Genomic DNA, 22,000 nt, shown 5'->3' with positions numbered 1-22,000 from the left:
TCTCTGTTTCTCCTCTCACACACTTTGGCGCTCAAACACCCCAGTCAAAAAATCCTCGCTGTTTGTTTCACTACTATTTAACAGCCAATTCCTCATTTGTGAGGCTGACGGAGACATGACAGCAAAATAAATTGTATCCTTTCTCACACTCACAGTGGCTTGAATGACTTCCCCAAATAACTGTGGTGAAACAGTAATTTGCTTACACCACAGGCCAATAAAGGACGCCATTACTCAGGCTGAAATACTGTACGTCACCTGGGGAGCAGCTCTACAACAGAGACAACACAGACTATTTTGCATTGGTGCACCTAACACCCACTGTGGCAAATCATACATCATAACCTAACCTTAAATCAGTAAAATAAGCTGCTCTCTTCAGCTCTACAGGACATTTATCACACAAACTATCTACATAGCTGAAAATTACAGCCACAACTGGCTGCCCCACAAGCATATGAATGCTTTCTTTATTTAGGCCCATGCTCATAAAAGTTTAAGATTATGCATGTGCCCTTGGAGGCAGAGTCTCATCTGATTTTTCTTCACTATTTTGCCACAAAGAAAGTTCCAGACTCGATGAAGAATAAATACAGAGGCTATTATGAGGAGCATGTCAATAATTTATAATGGGATTATGCTTTGGTGAAGAAATACTGGTCCCCAGAATCACTCTCCAACAGCTGATGCTATTCTAACGCTGGCCACTTGGAGGCACTTGCCTGTGAGGTCGGTTTTAATTGAATGGGTGCCTTCACAGGTGCGTCAAGTCAGACACTAGATGGAAAAAAACAGGAAATACGAAGGGTTTCTTTCAAAATAAAAGAATAATAGTTGGACGCTCCCTCACTATGGGTATTAGCTGTTGTACAACTGTGAAAATTATGTTTATAAATGCACTTAATCAAATGAATAGCTTGACATAAACGCTATCTAGCTTATATACAGTCCATGATAAGATGCACAAGTTGGATACATAAGAAAAGGGAGAGAAAAAAGGGATATCAGAGCAAGAAGCTTACCAAGGGTTTGTTCCAGGATGGATCACAAATCATGGCAGGTGATTCTCAGTTGGCTTTTTATAATATATACAATTTGATATGAAGAAACAGTTACATATATATATATCTATATATATAGATATCTATATATATATATATATAGATATATATGTAGCTTGGTTATAAGTAGGCCTATGATGCAATGGTCGCACGCTCCCTTGTAGAGTAGCGTTAATTAAAATGGGCCTGAAAGTAGCAAATATTATACTAGCATATTCTCTGGTTCAATGAACTGATATGTGGAAACGGGTCGTTTGGAAAAATGAAGCTGTTATTCTGCACAAATATGGATTTAAAAACGCCATGTGTAAAGCAGTAATTTACCACTAGAGGGCACAAAGACTCAAATAAAGACGTCAGTTATTGTTGCTAACATGTTGCTAACGTTAATGCTAACGCTAGCTGAAACAGAACAATACAGGCATACCTTTGGAATCATTTTCTCTCTTGAAATGTTGAATTTAGGTCTCAGCTGCTCATATATGATCTACAAAAAGTTAAGATATCAAGTATGTCTGGTTCTTGTTCGGTCGCTAAACGTCAGACTTTAAGCTAATGTTATCTCAACTCCCTGTTTCATGCTACGTGGGCGTGTAGCTTTAGCTAAGCTAATGTAACTTTAACCGACTTCAACCTCCTGTGTCATGCTGCACGAGCGTATAACGTTAGCTTACAAGTAAGCTAGCATGCGTTAGCAGTTACGGACTAGCTAGCTTAAACAGTTATTAGCATTAAAAATGTTTTCATTATTTTACGAGATTTGTACAGATATAATAATATTTTAGGGAATGTACATTTTAGAAGACATTCTTATTTATTATATAATACAAATTTCATCCATATTAGCTTTAGACCCTTGCTGAAAGCTGGAAAAACAAGCAAATACAGTTAGCAAGCAACATAAAATATTGCCTAAGCTTTTCTCAGTTGCATATGTAATTTAATTTTTTCAAACCACAATTGTTTCTGACCACTTTTAGTCAAAGCTAAAAACATTTTTTTTTAAAACTGCTTAACATTACTCCAACCTGTAATGACTGCAACCTTATTTTTAAACTCAAATTTAAATTGTTTTTTAAATTATATATATATTATCTTTGCGCCCATTTTCTGCACTTTTGCTATTTTTAATTGTGATTTTTTTTTTTTTGGAGATTTTTTTTTATTTTTAAATTATTTTTACCTTTTATATATTTTTTTCCCCTCTGTACTCTTTCTTTGTGTTACGGTTTGTATTTCCTTGCTCTGTTAAGATTTCCCCTTGTGTATAAAATGTGCTATACAGATCATAGCGCCTTGCCAAACTGCTAAATTTTAGTTAGTTAATTTTAGTTTTAGTCTACTAGTTGAAACAACAGTCAACCAGTCAACTATTTTTGGGGGGATGTGCTTCTCTTTCCACTTGCTTATATTAAGGCTTATTTATATTTATATTTATTAATTAATTAATTTATTTTTTCTCTTACTTTTTAAATGTAACGTTTATCCAAATATGAATTACTTGTTTTTAGATTGTAAATGAATGTTTTATTTCGAAAGCTCTTACCGGAAGCCAGTGTTGTCATTCTGTGTGTGTTGACAGTGGTTTCAGTCACATGGTGCTGCCTTACCGAGAGCTGATGGAGCCAGATGAGAAAGGCAGGAGGCGAGCCCCTCCGGTTGCGCGTCAGCATCCCCTCAAATAGGAATCCGCTGCTGTCACTTCTGCTCTACATACTGAGAGACGGACGACTGTAACCCTCAAACAACAATCTAAAGGCGAATCTCACTTGGCATGCAGCTGTTTTTGCATGTGATGTCAAAGGAGCAGAGTCAGGGGAGGCTGTGAGGAGGCTGGAGCTTTGCAAAGAATGATAGTGAGGATCAAGGCGCGCTGTCCCAGGAGAACTCATCTGAAGAGCTGGCCTCGGGAGACCAGGATGCTCCTCTAACGCACCGGTGGGCGAGTGAGTACAACACACCCAATCTCCATCTCTCTCATTCTGGTTCCACTTTGGTGACATGTGGACAGTTTTGGACCGCTCAGCGTGCCTGTCCCTCTTTATTGCCTCTGAATTATTCCCTCCTTGATCCCACCTGTCTGATCAATCATTCATAGGCTTCTTAGTAAAGTGCAGCATAACCGGTTGGTCAGCGATGTGTGAAAGTTGCCTTGCTAATTTGGAAATGGTGCACTTTCCCCTCTGCACACACCCGTAACTTAATGCATGCACGCATCAAGGTTTAATATCATGCAGTGCATTTCAGTGGGTGATTGGGGGGGGTCGATCGTGTTCCCTTTAAAGTTTTGATTAGAGTGAACATGTGTTGCACACTGTGGCCACTGTGTCGGTGCAAGGCTAATTAATAAAGCCTTTGTGAGGGGCTCTCCTATCACAGGCACTCATCATTAATCCGCTGATGGCCCGGAGGGCGTGGGTTGCCGTACGTGATGATAAGAGAAAGGCACCAGTCCTACTTACACAGCAGGGCTGATTAATTATGGACTCAGAACTGATGAACTCAGAGACTGTAAGGTGCACAAAAGGAGACACACACATGTCAGAAACAGGCTTTTAATATCATTTTATGTCTCATTGTCACCATTGATAGGTGACATTGAGGATGAGTATTGGCAAAATACAAGTTCAGCTTCTAAAGATGCACAATTGCCTTGAATTAGGTGAGAATGATGTGATTGCTAAGCGATATAGAAAGCAGTTCAATCCTCGCCACAACAATACATCTAAATTAGTCTGTAATGATTTCCTCACCTGTAATAATCTTTGGTGTGAGGCGCTCCTGGTGCTGCTGAATGTGTGGGTGTGGGTGTGAGTAGAACTTCTCCAGCAGGCTCAGTGCATGTAGATGAATGAAATCCACTTACTATGCAGCAAGGGTTCCCATCTCCAGTGTGTTGTGGGTGTGTGTGCGGGTGAGTGTGCCTGTGTGTGTGTGTGTGTGTGTGTGTGTGTGTGTGTGTGTGTTTGTGTGTGTATTTCACCTCATTACACTCATTGTGTTGACTTAAGCAGGAGGGTCACCCCTGAGGCCCGTTCTCCTGCCTTATTGAGGAGTGATGCCCTGAATTACACCACACTGGCGCTGATTGCAGGAGTACAGGGGCACACAGGGGAAAGCATTTCAGCTTAAGTTCATGACTGTTATTTGGACCGAAACATCGCGCATGAACGTGATGTATGTTTTCTGGCACAGATAAGTCAGCGCATTACACAATCACCAGTGTGAAGCTGTCCCCCCTACTCACTACAAGTGCATTTCGTTGAGAGGTGCTTAACTCTTGGATCTTGTATATTTCAAATTTGCGATGGAGCTCCAGCTCTGGTTCGAATTCTGGGCAATTATGTTCACAGCCTGCCCACGCACACTTTGTACAGGAGCTCCTCTATTCTTGGTTGTTCTACAAACTGACAAAAAAACTCTCTCCCTTACAGCCTGTGTACTGCATTTCTCCCGAGGCGTTCTCAATATTCTCCCTGTGTATGTATTAAACATCAAGCATGTCGAACTGCAGGCGCGGGGCCGAGCACTTTAAGGCAGAGTCAGCCTTCTGTGGAGGGTGACAGAACAGTCAGATGGCCCCCACAGGGCAGAGAACAATTCCTGCTGCTGATGCACCCAAGGCGACAGGACTGGAGCGCTCCTTCCTCCTCCCTTCCCCCTCCCTCCCCTCTCATCCACCTTCCATCCCATCATCCCTTCCCACCTTTATCTCATAGAAATAAACACACTCTCTTGGGTTCACTCGCACACCTGCACCGCGGCTTCTTTGCTCTGTCTGCCTCCCTCTCGTCTCCTATGCATACACGTATGAAACATATATTGTCTCTCTCATAAACACACACATGCAAATGTGTGCCTAAAGAGTTATATTTATGAGTGGCTGTTTAGGTCATAAATCACACCTGCTCTCACACACATACTTTCCCACACACATTTATACACCCGCAATCATGCATACAGTCTTGCCACTTTATTAGGCACACCTGTACAATCTAATGCAGCTATTCAGCCATAAAGTCTATTTTTATTTTACCCACAATATTCAGGGGTTTTTTACACTGTCATGGAGGTGTTGATTAAATTTAAGTTCCACAACTGAGGCGGCAGTTAGTGGTGGCATTATACTGGACTGCAATATATTGGGAGGTGTCATTTATGTTAATAGGGAGGACAAAAAATTCATCCAGTACAACACCACTTATTAATTATGACTTCATATAATTGAATTTACTTATTTACAACAATGGCAACAAAAATGGAACGTTATACACTTAATTAAGTTGGAATTTATAGCAGAGCTGTTGTATCGAATGACAATGCTGGGTACAGGTGTACCTAATAAAGTGACCACTGGGTGTAAATAGCCTATACCCACCATGACAGTGTCCCACACACAGCACTACTCTCTCTTACACGCACAGCTACATTCATATTCCACTACACACACCCATATGGTACTCCGAACATGGTCAGACTGGAGCTGAGGCAAATTTTCGAGGCAGTGTGACTGCATACAAAAATCAGTGGAAAGATGCGAGTGGAAGCGAACAGATGCCACTTTGTAAACAAACAGAAAAAAAGAAAAAAGGAGCAAAACTGAAGGGAAATAATAGAAAGACAGAAAGAACTGGGGTTTTTTTTGTCAATTTTTAGGTCATTCAGAATCGGAGTTGTCACACAGACGTACATGTGGGCTGCGCATGTTGCCAGCTAGCGAATGTACAGACGCTTCTCTGGGTGTTTTGGGTGAGTAAACAGGGACAAACACAGTGGGCGAATTTGTGTTGATAAAGCAAGGCATATCATGAGGCTGTACTGCTAGAGAAATGATTGTATACTGTAAGAGATTGAGAATAGAAGTTTGTGTGAAACAGAATGATACTTTACTTGGACGGTATCTATTTTTCATACCTTCAACCTTCCTGATATTTCAGTGGATTATGTGGTGTATGATTGTGTAAAAAAAACAAACAAAAAAAAGCTAAACTGCAGGTGGATAGATGTCATTGTGTAGCCTACAATGTTATGTGTCTAATATGCAATTAGCCTACTTAGACAAGTCTTGCTGTGTTTAAATACCGATAGGCAATAGAATAATTAATAGAAAGGAAACAAGCGCCCTTCTTCCATAGATTCTTCCTGGAGGACCCGATGACACTTGTTGCCACAGCGAATACCGACACATCAGTGGGCTGAGTGGAGATGAGGTGTGGGTGGTGGTAGCAGACTGGCAGTTGAATAAAATAATGTGGCTTAATAATGCACACAGTTTCGTCTGTGTTGGCTGGCTCACCTTTATCACTGGGACTACATCTAAAATAATCCCAAACAGGGGCAGAGGTATACAACATCTTCAGTCGTCATCTTTCTCAGCTCATCCGCCCATTCCACCAGAAGAGTGGGACCTCCGGTGGCACATGCAGTACACTACATCACCTCAATACAGCATCTCCGAATCAGTTTAATAGAAAGAGGAGTGTTTGTATTTTCGACGGTTTTGAAAACCACACTTTCGGGATTTCTAAATACCCTGGTATGCCGTAATACTTTGACCCCACCCAAGTGTACAATACTGTATCTAAGAGTAGAGAAGAGCATACGTGACGTAGAATAGCTCTGTCTGAAGGAGAGTTTGATTAAACTGTGAATAGTACTGCACTCTCAGGTCCTAGTTGGCTCATGGCTCTCAAAGCCATGAAGTGGAGAAGGCAAATAATCAGACAATTCATGGCGCCGATGACCTTGCTATTGTTCCAGCAAAACCTGGTGAATGTAAAGTTGTCCTTTAATGCGCTGTGGCTTGATTTAAATTCTTCTTGAAGCCTTAACATAGCTTGAAATGCCTGTTAGTAGGCACAGGCTTTCTTTTAAGACAATCAGAAACTGAAATTTTAAACTGCCTTCCTGGCCAATGAAACTACCTTCCTTTTCAATACACACTTATATTACCCACTTTATTCTCTCTCACACGCATTCGTTCCCTCCTTCTCATACAGTACACACATTATAAATACACATTATACAGAGAGTGTATGACGGCGTGTCTGTGAGCGAGAATTACAGTGTTTATACGAGCGCACAGTGGCTCACAGTTATTTAGGGTTTCGAAAATGTCAGTCATTGTCTTCGCTTGTTAAAAGGTGCAAAAGTGTGATGCTAGCTCTACAGATCGCAGAGCAAATGGTCCGTGAATCCTCAAAGTGTGTATGTGCACATGTGTGTGGATGTCAGCTGTGTGCATAATAGCTCAGGGATCGGGGGGCCGTAGATTGGCCAGTCAGCCAGACAGATGTGCCCTCGCCTGGACTTGGAGTGCGGGGCCTCGAACTGGCCTGCCACCCAGCATTAGTGCCATGGATCCATGACCAAAGGGCTCAGGGCACCAAAACTCACTGTCTGCATAAAATGCTCTCAATTATTAATGCTGTGTATAGGGCAATAAGAGGCATTGCAGAGGCCAAGGGAGGAAACAAGGAAATGGGCATTGAAGGAGGAAAGAAAAGGGATGATGAGTGGAATAAATGAATGGAAAGAACAGTTTTTGAACAGTTTTCTTTTTTCTCCCGTGTTGTCACAGTTGACATTGAGCATAATACCACATTTAAACAAAATGAGATCACCATGGCAACCAGAGATCAAAAAAGTAATGCTGCGGCGCTATTGATACTCTCAATTACTCTCCTCTTAGAGACATGAAAAAAAAGGACATTGACCAGTTAGACCTTCATCGTTTTCACACTACGGTACACTGTATCTCAAAGATCACACCCGCTACTTTGTCACGTGTCCAGATTTTTCAATTATACAGAATCCCCCTCATTAATTGTTGAGTGCACGGGTAGTTTAGTATCCGCCAGCTCAGTGTGCACTAAATACATTTCAGGCCGGGTTCAGCATTGCAGTAGCTTGCCATTAGCGTAGGAGCACTGTAATTCATAAGTATTGATTCATGCCTCGGCAGCATTACAGCATAATGTCCCTGAACACGACTATACACAACACAATAAATAAAGCAGCAAAGAAAAAGCAGCGATTTGCATAGATATTCTGTTAACTCCCCATTATGTCTAATGTGATACAATCATGATACAAGAACATGGAATAATGCGCTTGTTCTGAACAATGCAGCTCCATTATTACATGTAGATAATGCACTCCATCCTCTGCTCCCCATTTAGCTGCCAACCACGTGAACGGAGAGAACGGGCTCCTGTCCTGAAGCTTGTGTCAGATGTTGGTGCTTCATTTACTAGGAATTTACAACAATGCTGCAGTAGGTGCGTTTCTATCCATCTCTTTGTGTACATTTTCAAAACACTATGTGGTAGCATGACTGTAGAATTAGCACCACCCACCCCTTATGTCGATGAACCAGCCCTCCAGTATTTGCACAACAAAAGTGCGTAAAATCACATTTTATTTTGTCGATTTTCTGAAAATTCGCTTAAAATTTGCGCTACATGTGGGTGCACATTTGTTTCAAGACCATACTTCCAGCAGTCACAAGAACATTTAAATTTTGTGTCAGCTGGTTTTAGAGAGTCTGAAAACCTTTTCAAGGTCGTAGCACCAGGTGTGGTTTGAGCTTAGAATTATAGTCTCCACTGAGGAACTATTCCTTAAACGCTCGGCGTATATGTAGTCTTACCACTGCTCTTTCATTTATTAGCCTTCTGGTGATGGTTTATAAAGACCTTAATGTGTGTGTGACTTTTCATCATTTGTCACAATCATTGTCACCTGTGCTCTTTCTTTTTTGAAGTCTAGGTCCCCCCAATTTGTGCTTCTCATGTATAATCATTACTCTCGCTCAATTTGTACGATGCGAACTGACTTGTAAACCTAAATTATTAAAGAATTCTTTCCAATATTTCATATTTTCATACAAAAATAACAGATTTTGTATGTGTTTCTCAAAAAGAAAAACATTACAGAATATTACATACACATTACAAATATAGTTGCAGCTCCGTAAACAAGTCTTCTATAATTCTGAATATGCCAGAACAGAGAGTTGAAACCAAGAGTTTTGTATTTAGTTGTCACTATCTTGTTTTTTAGTAGCCATTAGCGACCATATTTAGATGAAAGTGAAGCTGTGGAGGAGCGAGGACACTGCCGTGGTAGCAACTTGCCAATCACAATGTAGCCACACCCTAAAGCATACCCTGCGTTATCGTCTCTTTTACTCTAAATGGGACCATACTTTATAACAGGAACATCATGCTGTATTGAAGAAGACTTTAAACAAGTGAGTAAGACCATAAACTCATTATGAAAATGTTTACTGTGGTTATACATAAAGTTAGAAGTAGTGTCACTTTCTTGGGGATCACATTTCTAACCAGTGGAGTCGGCCCCTGCTGACCTTTAGAAAGAATGCAGGTTAAAGGCACTTCCATGTTGGCTTCACTACTCAGACCCGGAGATAACCCCTTGGTAAAGACCTCCTGGGTTTTTAAAGATCACCAGTCTTTTATTAAATAAAAAAAATCAGACGCTTAGCCCTATGACTCAAATGCATATATGAGAAGCACAAACTGGAGCCCCTAAATCACTCTTGAAAATGAATTCAGTGTAGCTGTGACTGCCAAAATGCTCAGTGAGAATCCCATGTCCAGAAAGTCAAAGTCAATAAAGATGGAGACATACTGACCAGCACAACTTTGCCACACAATTTTGAATAATGTCAAATCAATCTTTGTATTGACCTTTCTAGTGACCTTTTTTTTCTGGCACTGTGAATGCACAGCACTGTGACCTCAGTTTTGTGCTGTTGGCTGATGGACTCCTCCACTCAGCGCCTCACTAAAAAAGCCTCACAGCCACTGTGCAGCAGGCTCCTCTGCATCTGTGCTGGAAAAGGAGGAGACGGTTTTGTTTTTCATTCTTAAACTTTGTCACTTATTGTGGGCGGAGACGTGTTTAATACCAACAACAGTTTAGTCTGCGCAAACAGAGCGAATCATCTGAGTCTCATTAGCAGGGATGGGATGCACTTTTCTGCTCTGTGTTTTGTGCTGTTAGTTCGGCATACTTAAACATAAAAAATATTGCCTGCTCTTGCTTTAAGGAAAGGGGAGAGAGTTACATAACACAGAGCAAATTTAATATCAGATTCCATCTAAATACACAGAGTGGCAACAAACCAGAGTACGTAGTCATACAATGCACCTAAAACTGCTCCTATCAACTAGCACACACAGCTGCAGTTAGTAATGGGCCTATTGCATCAGCACACCGAGATAATTGAATGATGCCATCATGTGCAGCTAGATTGCAGTATGAAAACCCTCTTGTGAACAAACATATCAGCACGAAATAATACAAAAGTGGAGCTTTCTACTGTGGCTGCTTGATTATGGCAAAAATCTGATCTCAATTATTTTGGTCAGCACTGAAATTATTATTATTTCACATGATTACTCATTTACCGTCATCTTGGCTCAAGGTGAACGAAATGTGCCACAGGCTGGCTGAGAATGAGTTCTGGCTTTCAGCAGGGTGTCTGCAGTTCCTTAAAAAGTCTTAAAATTCAGTTTTATAAATAGTATGCATAAAGCAAAGTCATTAAATAGTGTTAAATTTGAATTTGCGTGATCTTAATTGGTACAAACATTTGATTTAATTTTATTTATCGATCTTTTAATTTCTTTTTTTTTTTTTTTTAAATGAGCCAAGCTCTTCTGCGTGACACTCCACATTTCTAATGTCACAAATCGTTAAACATATCACTGGATGTAATACTGTCTTTTTACTTTATACTTGCACACCTGTTGGCAAAATGTAGCTTAAATTATCCATATTCCTACATAAACCTCCCTCTGCAGGGGACCACACATATTTATACTTACCTGCAATGATTTGTCCAAAAATCTGTCTTATATTTGGTTTAAAATTATCTGGAAAATGTCTCAAAGAGCATTAAATTTTAGCCTCTGATACCTGTAGACACCTGGGAGGATTGAAAGCAACCTGCTGTACAGGCAAGGGGTGCACGGGAATTTAAAACACAAGACAAGACGGGAGCATCACAATAATCTTTTTATCTCGATTATCTCGTTTTCATAATCATTGTAAGCCAAAATCATAATTGAAAATACAATCTGATTTATCACCCAGCCCTACTTTCTTCTTATTGTCACATAACTGTGATAGGGGAATAAGCATACAAAATGTGACTGATAATTTATGCTTATGCAATGAATCATAGTGGTAGATTTCGGGGGTGACACAGAGATACGTACCCGTCAGTATTTAGAACATGTGCCCCATTTGCCCTGCCTAAAAAAACGTGACTAGCACTTTTATTTTGACAAATTTAAATCCATTCCCACCATAAATTGATGCATAAAAATCCCCAGAATTTAAGAAATTAGATGTTTGACACTCAACATTTCTTGGGGCAGGACCAGGACCCCAAACCCTGCGTTTCATACTCTCCCCCGTGTTGAAACGAAACCTAAACCCTTTCATTAAATGTTCTAATGCAATTGTGGTCTGTTTGTTATGAACGAATCTATCTTATTGTATTAAGCCATTTAAGAGTTTATCAGTATGTCTAGCTGTGTTTGTGCATGTATGTGAGTCTCCACACCTTCCTCATCCACACCTTCCTCATCCATCTGTCTGCATTAGCATATTAACTGTATGCATATATCTGTATGTTTTCCTCTAACTGGGAGCACAGTTATGGTGCTAACGGGAACATGATGTGTGTCACTCTGCCATAAATGTCTCTTCCTGTCTGAGATGCAGACAGCCGGTGTCAGCACGGCGTGCGCTGGTGGGCGAGTTCACCTTTGCAACAGTAGCTGTTTATTGATTCCTCCAACAGTCACACAGGTGTTAGCGATGGAACATCAGCCTCTGCACTCAAAGAGCACGAGGACAGCGGGGCATTCATGCTGACTGGTGTGTTATTTATTCATTAACAGGCGGTTTGCTCCTCAGTTCTGCCTCAGAGGACCATTTTCACCTGTTTCACCTCCTGAGGTTTGAGATAGCGCTGCATTTGGTATCAGATCTTTCTCGGGTGTGCAGGATCACAAAAATGCACGCAGACACACACACATACCCCCCATGCCGAGTATGAATGAGTGAGACTGTAGGGACAATGAAAGCCAGAGGAGGAATGAAGGGTGGAGTCGAGGACTCCAGGGACCGTGGCAAGGCAGATCCTATATTGATTGGTTTAGTAAGAGAATCCTCGGGCTTTTAGTGGTGCTGCTTAATAAGAGTGGCTTGTAGAAAGAGAGATCACATCAGCTGAACTCCACTCGGGAGGCTGCCTTCGGCTTTAAGGAATAGTTCACAGCTAACTCAAAACATAAGCAAAAGGGGGGGCTAATCCATTTAGATCATGGTTTTTAGCAACAACTTTCAGGATTAGGAAGTATCTCTTCACACGAGGACACGCTCTGTGAGGCCAGTTATATCTCTCAGGTTTTCAGAAGCAAAATAAAGGTCATAAACTTTTGCTGCAGGGCCAAATGTTTCAGCACACTATCACAGGTGTGTGAGCCCCCCCGCCATATCGAAACCTAAGCAGCCTAAACTATGCGTGTACCTATCACATAGCACGCAGCCGGATCACACGAAACGAATCTCCAGATCTTGCAGTGGGTTTGTGTGCTCGTCGCAGCGTGGATGTTGTGGTTTTTTGCATTGACGTAGTCTTTTTTTGCAGCCTGTACCCTATCTGTCTATCTTGGTGTTAAGTCAAGAGCCTGGCTTCAGAGAAACACTGAGCTATTTTAGGAGGCAGCAGATTGTGTTAAGCGAGGAAGTGAAGTGACACAACTGGGGTTGAGATTTCTCGGTGCCTGAAAACCTTGAAAATATCTTTATTTAGTGCTTCACTCCCCCGACACCTTGCAGATTGCACCTAGCTACCATCAGATAATAGGTAGCTATGGAAGCAAGCAGCACATCAAAGCCTGAAGATGCACAACCACATTATTCTTTTACTTTTTAATGTAAAATGACATATTTATGACTGTTATCTCTGTACCTAGGTCGTTTTAATTCTTTTGTAACTGCTGCAAAAAATATATTTTTGTCATATTTTGACATGTTACTACATAGATTATTAAATTTGAAGTGTGTTACCAACTAATATAACTTTGAAAAATGGAACGTATCATACTTTGTGTGCGTGTGTGTGTGTGTGTGTGTGTGTGTGTGTGTATCAGTGAGAGAAGGGCTGGGACTATTTTGGGCTGTTTTTGATGATTTAATTTTATTATTTATGTATTCACCTCCACATGAAAGAGAGCTGAGGTCCCAAGTGGTCTCTTTCTTTTTCTCCCTCACACACTTTCCTTCTCTTTCATGAAAACACACACACACACAAATCCATATTTATTTAGCCATTTGTTACCATATTCGTAAATACACGTCATCATTTTCAGCACTTTTTCTCTTTTATTTGATGGGACCTGTATGCCTCAACCCCCCGTTTGTCAGAATTGAGTCAGCGCAATGAGTTTCAGTGTAATCTGACTCGTTTATGTGTGTGTGTGTCCAGCTCATTGTGTTTGCATGTGCTTGCACTTGTTTAACGAAAGCACCTGCTGTGTTTGTCCCCTTCACTCACCCATCGGATCGATAGCAAGCTGGGCCAGCGTGGTAGCTGTCATGGAATCTCTGCTAACCCAATTAACCAAACCGTGCACTAACCCAATTAGCAGAGCCCCTGCACTATATTAACCCGATTCACACTGCCGCACACACACATCTCACTGGCATCAAATATGCAAGGCCAGCAGGTCAAACACCGAATGAAGTCACTGCTGATATGATTTGCTTCTCCCATACTGAGCAGCAGTGCCTGTGAAATATTAATGTGATGTGATTTTTGTCCCATTTGTGTTTTCCTCATTGGACTCAAAATACTGTTGAGAAATCACACATTACTAATATAACCACATGCTTAACTGACTACCAAAGAACTATATGCAGATATAACATTATTGAAGGACTCTGTTAAGTGGTCTCATGCCACTTTATGTGTTGTCAGATAAGGACCACAATTAGGCGATCAACTGAAAATTGATAAGTGACTATTTTGATAATCAAAAGATTGTTTTAGTAATTTTTTGTGCAAAAAGCTTCTCAAATGTAAGGATTTGATGCTTTTTTTTTTTTTTAACATAGTAGTAAACTGAATATTTTGGGTTTTGGACAGTAAGTTATGAAAAACAAGATGTTTTAAGATGTCAACTTTCTGACATGTTTTATTAATAAAATTATTGTCAGATTAATAAATAATGAAAACAGTCAGTAGTTGCAGTATATAGCTTTATGTGCATGTGCAATATATATATATATATTTATACATTGAGCTCTAGCTAGGGATTGTAAAGTTGCTGTAAATGTATGCAACATTCAGAAAGTACATATCTATGATTCAGAGTCACAGCTAGGATTGCCTGCACACAGTTCTCAACATGGAGGTGGCTGAGCTGGCGGCTAGCTAGGTGCTAATAGTGAAACAGTGCTAACAGAGCTAACAGTGTTAATTGGGGGGGGGGATCATAGACTGTTTAAAAGTAATGAACATGGCCACCATGACGTCACCCATTGGTTTGTGGACTCATGTTGTGAAGTCTCGAGTTTGGCCATCCCTATCTTAGTTTTTTGGAACCAGAAGTGACCATATTTGGCATTTTAACATAGGGATCTAAGGGGAATAACTCACTTCTGGAAACAGCCAATTGGCCATTAGAGCACCTGCAGTTTTTGGCACTTCGTGTTGGCCTTATTTTGTAGCCCTGGTGGTTGCCTCTTGAGGAGAACGAGAGGATGGTTGTTAGTAAATAGATCAAAGATCAGGGGTGTCAAACATATGGCCTGGGGGCCAGAACTGGCCCTCCAAAGGGTCCAATGCGGCCCATTAGATGACTTTGCACATCTGATACTGATGCAGGTTAAGAGGTGCCACGTTCCAGGAGCAATTTAAACAGAGAGTAAAATGCCTCAGAGGCTTTTCCACCCTGACCAGAATTCATTCCTCTGAAATAAACATGAATACTCACTGTGGTCATATTTAAAGATACTGAACATTGTGCAAAATATTGTCAACCAGCAACTTAAGTACAAAATAATCTGTATCAGACTTCTATCTTAAAACAATATGGGTGACGCCCTGTTGCTAATGAACTGGCAAAACTTGCCGAATTTGCACATATTTTTCTTATGATATCACGAGCTGTTCATTTATCGTTTATTTTGTCAATTAATTAATATTTTCAGATTGTACTTGTATTTCTTTACACTAAAAATGGGAAACATTTGAAGGGGGTTGTTATTTATAGATTATTATGCAGAGCTTTATTACTTGCATTGACATGCTCTAACCTACCACGATAACTAACCAAGATGCTCGGATTACAACACACACAGAGGACGCATGATTTCGTTCTCTGCTCAGGACACCATTACTCAACTATATCTTTACATAGCCAGTAGTGGTTTGCTGCTATATTATTACTCTTAATGTCACATACAGCTCCTTTAATGTAAGATAATACCTGCGAACAGCTATATGCTAGTTAGCTTGTACATTAGCTAACCGTCATGATTTTGTATTTTATTCAGCTTGTGTTTTCTATTGTGGCTTCTTGTTTTTTATGTGTGGAGCACACATTATGTTAAAACCTGCAGTTTAGTTAAATCACCCATTGAAAACACTTAAAGGCTCTACTGTTGAGTTCAACAATGGCAAAAAAAATGTGTCCCTACCCTGCTTGGTGGCTCGCTTCTCAGCTGCATTGTCATTTAGAAATAATGAGCTGTAATGAACTACCCAGAGCAATGAGACTGAATAGCACCACACTGAGAGTCAGTCCAAGCACAGAAAATATGCCATTCATGACATTTAACATCACTCAACCAGTCAAATAACATAAAATAATGATATTCTAACTAATATGATTAAGTTATGGCTTTCAGCTTCAAACACCACATGTAATTTTTCAGTGCAGCAGCTGCATCACATGAGTCATGCCTGACTTTTCTACAGTGTCAGAGGTTGTGAGTAGTGTAATAGATGAGCAGGCGTAGTAACTCGGCAGTAGCTGTGCTGGAGTGGAGGTGTAAGGTAGGTGGCCTTGGACAAGAAGTGTAAAGAAAGGCAGCATGACTCACTTAGAGAGGAGCCTGCAGTCTCCATTGAGAAGCAGCCCACAGAGCTCTCTCTCCTGTCTCCTCTCCATCTGTGGTGCTGTGTAGGATAGTTAGGGAGAGAGGGAGGGAGGGTGATGGCAAACATGCATGTAGGTTAACATTTCAGAATACACCTGGGGTAATGGTTTTTCCATAAGCTGCCATTGTTGAGGCCGACCCGGCTTTTAAGACTGAATCAAATCGATGGCTTCTCCGTCTGAGGCTGGGAGGAGCAGGGCAGCCTCTCTCTGTCTGCACAGCCACGATAACACTGCTCAATGGGCACTAACCACCTTTCAAATGGAAATGGAATATCCAGTGAAAATTAGACCCAGTCATCCAGATGGTACTTAGCACTGGGCAGTGAATGGGAAGATGGTAGCGTGACGGTTGAGGGGTGTGTCGCGCTTTGGCTTTGTTATGCCGGAGCTTAGCTTTTTCAAAGGTTCGTGTTGTGCCTTTTTTTTTTTTTCTCAGGGTTTGCTAAAATTTCACACACACAAACAGGAACTGTGTCGCATATTGAGGCATGTAAGATTGGATGCAAGCTTGCAAGTGCAGAGAGTGACTCACCCAAAACCACGGGGGCGTGTGCTACAGACAGTATGCTAACTTACAGTATACACTCATCACAGTGCCAGTTCATTCTTCCTGTGTCTCCCCCCTCTCTCTCTCTCTCTCTCCACATCTCCTCTTCCCACCTCTCCCTCTTTCTCTCTCATTAGCTTGCTTGCAAACACAGACAAACTCAGGCTAAGGGGGAGTATTCATAAATTGCTGACATAGAAAGTGAATGCTGTGATCAGATTGAGTACTGGCTCAGTCCTGTAAAACCCCTGGGGAATGGTTTAAAATAAATCACTCATAGATTCTGCCTGCCCCAAAGATTAAAGTGGAGGGAAGTGCGTGTGAATGCATGTGTGTGCGTGTGTGTGTGATCTGTCAAAATGAGACAGCTAAGTTTGCCTGTGCGTTGCTGTGAATTTACAGTCTACAGTGTGTGTCTGTGTGAGAGTTACAGACTGTAAAGCTGATGAAAAGAGCCACTGGGCGGGTGTGCTGTGGTAAATGGTTGCATGAAAGTGTCGACATGTGTAACTGCTCCAATTGGCTCTCCGGAGTTGTCCTCGGGGAAATAAAGGCAGCAGCACAGGCAGAGATAGGCTGCCACTGACAAGGAGTTATGAGTCTGTCCTATATGTGCACGCTTTCACTTGTTTAAAGTCAAAGATTGATGCCGGGAGATGCAACAAATGAGCAAAATGTGCAGATTTAGAAAAAGAAAGCATTTAGATTCTGTGTATGTGCATGTAACTGGGATTAGATTTCTCTTGTCTAATAGTTTTTACATGTACAGTGTGCGCATACATATGTGGACATGGGCTGTGTGTGTGTGCAGTGTGTTTGTTCAGGACTTCCCAGGACTCCATATGGTGTCAGGGGTGATAAATGTGCTCTAGGGACAGCAGTACTCAGCAGCTGTTTGTGGAGTCACGGCAGCACACACTGAGACATGGCCTTTACGCTCTGCTGTGTAAAGGTCTGTGGTTAAGTGGGCATCTACCCACAAACCTAACACGTACCGCACAGTGCACCCACTGTATCACCGCCTCATTGGCATATCATGCTTACTCTCTCCTGTACATCTCGTCTGTCTGTGCTTCTTGTCGAAACAGTGACACACAAAAACAGCGTGTGATGGATGAATGAGAATAACAACAAGTACAATAACAGACTCAAAATGTTATGCTTTAGTTTCAGACCATAGGAGCAAGGCTGCACAAGGTGCTTAAAAAGCCCTCTTGTGCAGAGAGGTTGAGCGCCACGGTAGCTGAGTTTCAGTTTTGCTGGTAATTCAAAAAGTCTTTTTCTTTGTAACCGTTTATTGAGCTCGAGAGGATTGGAAGGTGCACAGTTGGCTTAGGGAGAAGATAAGGGAACTAATTCCTTCCCTCCTCTCCTTCTGCTCTTTGATCCTCACCTCCCGCTTCATATCTCTTTGATTGCCATGTTTATGACAGCTCCTTTTTCCTTTTCTCCTCTCGCCTCTTCCCTCTCCTGCTGTGTGGTGTGGCATGTCAGCGGTTCATCTTCTGTTGGAGGTCCTCTTGCACACACGCACACATGCACTCGCATAGACATGCACACGAGGAGCACACATTCTGAGCAAGACACACCCGCCCAACCTTCCTTATAGAGGTAAAGTGAGTGCACCAGCATCCGCGATGAATAATTGAGTTATCTGGCTCCGCGCAGAAATAGCAATCTCCCCACACAAGTGTGAAAACATCACTTGCCACCGGAGACCTGGGAACTGGCACTGCCATGTGGGTCTACACGTGTATGTGTGTGTGTGTGTGTGTGTGTGTGTGTGTGTGTGTGTGTGTGCGTGTGTGTGTGTGTTTGTGTTTGTACTCGTGCTTGTCTGACTTGTGTGCTTCTGTTTTAAGATGTGGCGTTATCCTGAAGTCATCAGATGTTGCACTGAGTGTGTGGATCTAAGCCACAAACTGAAAATGTAACAAAGGCATGATGCAAGAAATACCCTTGGAAACTGGATATAACATTATATAATCTGAATATTTGGGAATTAAAAATAACAGGACACAAATGAGTCCGCCTTGGTTATCTTTTTGTCATTGAATTGAGTTGTGATTGTGATCTCTGTGGGCTGACATGAACGATACTTTTGAGTCCATCTTGATCAAAAACAAAACTTACAGCCCGAAGCATAGAAAATGCGTCTTATATAGTCAGCTAGTTTATTAGGTACAGCTGTACAATCTTATGCAATCCAATACAATAGATCTGCAATATATAATGTACTTTTTGATGGTGTTAAAGTAGTGTTGATTCAAAGCTGTGATCATTTTTAAGGCCGTAGTTAGTGGGGATGTTGTAATGCATGACTGAAGGGTGTTCCTAGTATATTGTCCATCTCCATTTACATAAGCAACTTCATACTTTTAACCAAATTACACTGGTACTCAAATCTACTCAGAGCATGTCTACGTGACAGTAACTTACCATAGAGAGTAAGTAAGACAACGTCACTCCTGCAGCTTGTTCAGATCACAGTGAGTCAGCATAATGGCAAACTGAAAGTGATCGCAAGCATGGTTAAACCTTTCAAATCTTGAAGCAGACAACGTTCACTGCAATTGTTGAGAGGGTTAGAGGGAACTAGGGAGAGGTTTTATTTGTGTTTAAATTGTTCTGTATTGATGACAATGTTAGAGAGAAATAACAGTGTTGAAATGTATGTGTTGGATGTATTTTTTACAACTGAAATTGCATTTTTGTTATTACAGAGAGGAGTAAAGCACACAAAAACGGCACTGTTGGTTCAAATGTGAACAGTACCCAACCCTAATTTACACACAGTTAGATTTTGCAGCTGCACAGGGAGATTTATGTGATTGTACAGTATATTAAGATGTAAAAGAAAACAAATCTTTAATGCAAATCGAGATCTTTTTCTGCTTATGTGTAGTGGATCCTAACTAGATCCTTAAATAAACTGTCAGTGCTATACTGTATGAGGGGTGAGGCCTATTTTTACAGCCCTGTCTGATTGTGATGACAGCACCTCTGGAGATTTTCACATTATCACATCCTCATAACTTTATTGGTGGAGCTTAAGCATTCTGTCTGTGTCGGTAAAGACTGACCTGATGTAAATCAGCTACGCGGTCTGGCATCTACTCTCCATGTGAGTGACTCCCAGGAGCCCTCTGAAGCAATCCGAACGGTGACATGACAAAGCTGAGGGAGCAGAATCACAGCAAACTGACAAATAAGGCCAAATCTGACAGGCGAATCCTCAGAGCTGCTCCACAGTTTGACAGATCCTTCAGCAGAAGAGCGCGAGCCAACGCCCTTCACAGCAGCACCATTCATTAATGCTATTTCATAATGCTACAGTAGAAGTGATCACACAGCAGCGGGGCTGCGTGGAATAATGAACCCGCGTGTCAGGTATGATACAGATATTGTACAGTATTAGTGCAAAGGTTAAACACTCAGGTTAGTGTTCACAGCCAAAGGTAGCCTGTTAGTCGTCTATGTAGTGCGGTAACGTGGGCTTGGGGTAGACGCAACCAGCTGTTAGGTCTAAAAGCTCAGAGCTCCGTTGTGGGGAGACGGCTGCAGATTAAACAGCAATCCTACTGATCCAGCCCACACACTTACCCTCCCCACACCCCTTCCCCCCTCACACACACACACACACACACACACACACACACACACACACATCCATCACGGTGAAGAGCACTGCTATGAGTGACCACTTTATTTTCTGCTAGGCAGGGATGTTAAAGAGATCTGGTCTGTATGTGTGACAGCCTGCTGCCATAATAGGTAACAAACCTGGAAAGAGGGTGAGGATGAGACGGCGGCTGTATGTGTGGGGTTAAATCTGGGGCAGGCTGTGCTGGGATGGACAGCTTCAACAGCTGTCGGCATGGATGTGGTTGACTGGGAGGGATGCTTGTATGATCCTGACATTATCAAGACACTTGACGTAGTAAAAGATGATGACAGAGGGTGCTGTGAACAAAAAAGGAAGTTCCCGGCACCGCTGTGCAGTTATGAAAGTGTATGAATATGTTTGACACTGTGCTTGCGCTGACATTTATGCTGCAGCTTGTGATTTAGCAACAGCGCGCAGTTCGGTTTCAGGCTAAAAGCAGTGAGCTGCAGGCCCGTGGTCTTTGCTCCCTCTGTGTTTTCTGCGGGGTTAAGAGTCTTTAGCGTTGAAATCGTCATTAATCTGCTCTGCGCAGACGAGCCTGGCAGAGCTGGGAATATCAAAACATATAGGGAGAAGTCTCCCTGGATCATTTGAAATCCTGTTTGGATGTTTCACTACATTGCAGCTGAGAGATTGAGCCATTCCTGCTCCCGCTTTTCCTGCGTCTGTCTCACTCATTCTTTTGTTCTGGTGTTTTCCTCTCTCTCTCTCTTTTTCTGTCTTTTTCTTTTTCTGACATTCTCGCTCTGACTTCTTTCTCTCTAGTCCGCCTGTCTCTCTCTCTCTCTCTCTCTCTCTCTCTCTCTCTCTCTCCCCCTCTCTTGCGCTTCTCCTCTTTTTGGTGCTAGCTGGGGGATTGGGAGGGTTCCTCCAAATTGGCACACAGATGAATAATGCATCTAAAGCAAAAGCAGAGAGCTGGGGTTGGATATATCTGTCTGTCAGACTCTTTCTCTGTATTACAGTTATGTAGGGAGTTAGGCTGATACTTCAGAGGAGGGAAAAAAAAAAAAAGATGTTCGTCGCTCTTTACTCAGTTTCCCATTTACTTTCCCCTCTGTCATTAATTCTTTTATTGTCAGTAAATGTGTGCATGCATGGCCACAGAGCACCGTGGGTATCATGCAACTTGCATACTGATACATGCTGCGAAAGATTCTCAGATTTTTGGAAGTTTTTCGACAAGGCTGCTAGCTGTTTTTGCTACGACACACATACATAATGCATGTGTGGGATTTTGATTTCATTTGATTCTCTGTCGCTGTATGCATGAGTTTGTGTGTGTGTGTGTGTGTGTGTGTGTATTTCTTGCTATTCCCAGACTGCAGTGTTAAAAAGCAAACTGCACTCGTGAGCATAAGCTCACAGTAGCACCATCATTAAAGTAATGAGCAGGAAGTTAGCACTGAAGTCAACCATAAACAGAGAGAGAGCGGGAAAGAGGGAGAGAGAGATCCCCAATCCCATAAGGATAAATCTTAAATCCTGAATGTTGCTTCTGACTCATTCTGGT

General features: G+C 41.7%; 1 protein-coding gene across 5 annotated transcripts in view; it reads left to right on the top strand.

Annotated features, from left to right (window-relative positions):
• Positions 1 to 934: 934 nt before the first annotated feature.
• The window catches only part of LOC125891102 (WAS/WASL-interacting protein family member 1), a 52,297-nt gene continuing 31,231 nt past the window's right edge, over positions 935 to 22,000 (top strand). For 2 of the 5 annotated variants that reach the window (XM_049580079.1, XM_049580077.1), the window contains exons 1-2: positions 1,320 to 1,570; positions 2,644 to 3,007. The gene's annotated coding sequence lies outside the window, so the exon portion shown is untranslated. Of the gene's footprint in view, positions 1,061 to 1,319; positions 1,571 to 2,643; positions 3,008 to 8,242; positions 8,342 to 22,000 lie in introns of those variants that run through there. The other 3 variants (XM_049580078.1, XM_049580076.1, XM_049580075.1) reach the window with 3 other exon arrangements.

This window comes from Epinephelus fuscoguttatus, linkage group LG7 (genome assembly GCF_011397635.1).
Source record: "Epinephelus fuscoguttatus linkage group LG7, E.fuscoguttatus.final_Chr_v1".
NCBI lineage: Eukaryota > Metazoa > Chordata > Actinopteri > Perciformes > Serranidae > Epinephelus > Epinephelus fuscoguttatus.
This window is presented reverse-complemented; position numbering and strand designations above follow the sequence as displayed.